Raw genomic sequence first — 4,095 nt, forward strand, 5'->3', positions numbered from 1 at the left:
GCAGCAGATGCTGTCATATATCAGGAATTTGAATTTCTCTCATATTTTAAATATGGAATTGTTTAATAATTATTAATTGCAATAAATATTAATATACCACAGTCTGTAAAAATCAGGCAAAAATATTTAAATTCATATTTCTTGGCAATACCCATTCCATTTCATAACTTTATTTAAAATTATCCACTTCATTTTACAGTGGATAATTTCGAATAAAATGGGTAATTCCTCATTTAGACATTAAATACATTATTTTACCTCATTCTAATTTTTATTTGGTTGCAATACAATAATCGAAGTATCAGAGTGTACCACAAATGGGAAATCTTCTGGATCAATTTTGCAACCATCAGATTCCAACACAAATCTTAGTGGGATATCTCAAATTTTGTGTGCTCTAAAAACAAAATAATTTTTAAATAGTTTTTAATATATTAAACAAAATGATTGTAAAATATTATTGCAAATTCTATTTTTAAAGTTTAGAATTTTTTATTAATAAAAAAACTATTCTGAATATAAAAAAAAAACTATTAGACTTTTAAACATTAACTATATTAACTACAAAACCATTAAAAATATTAATTATAAATGAATATAAAAGCAGGGTTGTTTTGATTTAAAACGATTGATTTGAATCAGGGTTGTTTTGATTTAAAAAGTTGATTTAAATCGATTTAAATCACGCTTTAAATCAGTCAAATAAAAATCATGATTAAAATTAAATTTTTGGATTTTAATTGTTTTTACTGGTTATTTATTGATTTAATCTACTTAGAACCAAATGAAACAAATAAATATAACTCCTACATAAATTAGAATTTGTATATTAGTCAAATAATGCATTATATGATACATATTAGTCAAATAATTTGTTATATTAATGTTTATTGTAGGATTTTTAATAGGATTATCAGCTTCCTGATGAACCTATTGAAGGTGAAGCAGCCTGTAGAAGGAAAAAGTTAAATAAGTGTTTTTTTACTAATTTATTACTTCTGTATATGTACATAATTTACACACACACACACACACACAGATTTATATATATATATATATATATATATATATATATATATATATATATATATATATATATATATATATATATATATATATATATATATATATATATATATATATATATATATATATATATATATATATATATATATATATATATATATAAATGAAGTATTTAATAATAATTAAAAAAATAACTACAATAAAAATTTAGAGCATATACAATATACAATTTATTAACATTTTCGAACAAACCAAGAATAGTCAAACCAAGTCATCAAAATCATCTACTGAAGACATACATGATAAAAAATAGTATTTAGAAAACTGAAAAACAAGAATGCAATTAAGTATGCTTATGTTATGATCATGTATGTTACATTTTAAAATGTAAAAAACATAATTGCTTAATTTTAAGCAACATAAAGTACATTTTAAACATATATGATACAAAAACTACTTAAAATAACAAAATGTTGGAAAAAAAGGTCAAAAAATAACATATCTGGGAGCAACAAATAATAACTCTTTTTCTTTATAAAAAACTTAGTGAATATTTAAGGGAATGTGATCTTTCAATTCATGGATTTGCTTACAGAAAAGTGTTGATTGTGGATTGTAATTAACTAAATAGCCATGAAAATATCGAAGTAGTAAACTGTAAGCATCCTCATTATCATGAAAATGGTGTTATTAAGGTAACTTACACTTTCAACAAAACCAAACTCAGGTATACCATCATTAAATTTATATACCATAACACTTTCCTTTAAAATTTTATAATGCCTAACTTCAAACCATTTCAAAAAATTCAGTTGAGATATTAAAAATATCTGTAGATAGACTGCAAAAAATGAATAATGTCATTAGGCTCAACTTGATTAACAAACAATTCATATATTTTCCATTGATGATGCAATAGCTGAATACTGAGTGAGAAATGAAAGCATTTGTGATGTCTAGGTGTTAAACGTTTATTTGGAAATAACTGGAGATAACTTTGATGATGCTCTGCTATTAGGTGTGATAAATAGCTTGCTAACCCAACATTAACTTTTGGAGCAAAGACTATGTCTAAAATATCCATAAGCAACAAAAGTAAATTCCAATATGGTTTATCTCGCAGTAATTTGTGTCCTATAATAAATGGTATATTTCAAATTAAGCACCAGCATTCTTAAGCAGTCATTTTTAATCAGTGAAAAGATACATAAGTTGTGGGTCGACTATTTCTATCAGTCAAAATTAAATTCAGCGAATGACAAACTAAATTCGCTAAGAGATAAATACCCATCAGCACTTAAACTACTTAACACATCACTTAATTCAATAGGAACTATCCCTTCCAATAAATCATGCACTGCATCAATAGCAAAATTTTCCATAACTTAAATAAAGTTTAGCTCATTAAAAATGCACCCATTTTTAATTCCACTTTCAGACTCCTTAAAATCGGGTTAACCAACTGAGTTAACTAAATGATCATAAGAATCTTTAGTCCATTTAACATAATTAGTTTCAAGGAACTTAATTGGACTTTCCTCCTCAATCAATTCACATAATCTTCAGAATTTCCGTGCATTAAAACTCTCAAAAAATCCAAACAATGCACGGTAACCCAAATTATCAGCAATAAAAAGTGCTAGAGATGCTCGCACTTTTATTGTTTGATTGCAGATGGAGACTTTTACACCCTCATCAGATTCTAATTGCTTCAACATATTTATTAATGGGGCAAGAATTATATCATAATATTGTGTTTTATCTTTAGCATCTAGAGCATACCATATGCCCACCAGAAAAATTGAAGATTCTTTAGAAAGAAATCTGGAAGTTAAATTTCTCACTGTGATATAAAGAGCCTCCATTTTATGTATCTGTGTATGCGGACCAAGTGGATTTGTTGTTTCAAACCCATCAATATAAAAATGTAAAACCATTGCATCAGGAAATTTTAAAAAAATAGGGATGTTGCTTGTATGAGTTGTAAGTAATCAGTTATATTCCCAATCAGTTATGTTCCCACTTGTAAGTAATCAGTTATGTTCCCATCATTACTTGCATGATCATAGCAATTTAAATTTAAGGAGTGATACTTACATTCAATTATTACTTGTGCTAATAATAATTCAATAAGAATATATTGAGTAGTATCCAGTATGTCTTTTATTTTGTAACTTCCTAATGAAACTGATTTGTATTTCGCTTTCCTTACTCCAAGAAACACTGGCTGTGGAACTATATAAAAAAAATTTTTTCCTTACTCCAAGAAACACTGGCTGTGAAACTATATAAAAAATTTTTTTTTTTTTAATTTGCTGTTTTTTTTAAATATGCTATGTATCAGCTTATGTTCTGTATTAACTTTATCAATGCAAGTAGTCACAGTTGCAAGATCTTTATAAAGATTAAGAACACAAGTAACATTTTCATCAATATTTTTAGTTCATTAAAAACGGAGTGAACATGCTCTAAAGTTAAATGCAGTGAATCCTGCAGTAGTTCCTTAACACCTTCAGTTACAAATTGTGCATTTGTCAAAAGAATGTTAGATCGTGCTTGAAGCTTAGCAATAAATGAAACAAATGATTTCTGCATACTAGCTTGTATACTGCTTTTACCTCTATTATCTAAAGAATCTACACTACATTCCAATTGCTCATTTGTTGAGACATCATTTATATCATTAAATAAATATTGGCCAGAAAAATCACATGTATATTTTATATTGTTTACATATATAAAATCCTGGTGATGCTTGCAAATATGTACTCTTAAATTGTGAAAACTGGAACATCTTTTAGGACAGTCACTTAGACTACATGGAATATCATTTTGTGCATAGACAGCATGTGTCCATTTTAAATGCTATACCATTAAGTTTACAGCACCAAAAGATTTTCCTCAGACAAAACAATGTAAACTCATACTCATACTCATAGGGTTTTAAAATATTTTGATAGTTCTGATCTTTTCTGAATTATGTAACTATTAGACAAAAATATCAACCTGACAATAAGAGAGAATAATTGGTTGAACATGTGAAGAATTAAATACCCAGAACTCTCCATC

The 4,095-nt window shown here is 26.5% G+C and overlaps 1 long non-coding RNA gene across 1 annotated transcript in view; it reads right to left on the minus strand.

Annotated features, from left to right (window-relative positions):
• Positions 1–265: 265 nt before the first annotated feature.
• LOC136088489 (uncharacterized) overlaps positions 266–4,095 on the minus strand; it is a 6,923-nt gene continuing 3,093 nt past the window's right edge. The window contains exon 3 of the long non-coding RNA XR_010642208.1: positions 266–397. This is a non-coding gene — a long non-coding RNA (uncharacterized LOC136088489). The remainder of the gene's footprint in view (positions 398–4,095) is intronic.

Source organism: Hydra vulgaris, chromosome 12 (assembly GCF_038396675.1).
Source record: "Hydra vulgaris chromosome 12, alternate assembly HydraT2T_AEP".
NCBI classification, from domain to species: Eukaryota; Metazoa; Cnidaria; class Hydrozoa; order Anthoathecata; family Hydridae; genus Hydra; species Hydra vulgaris.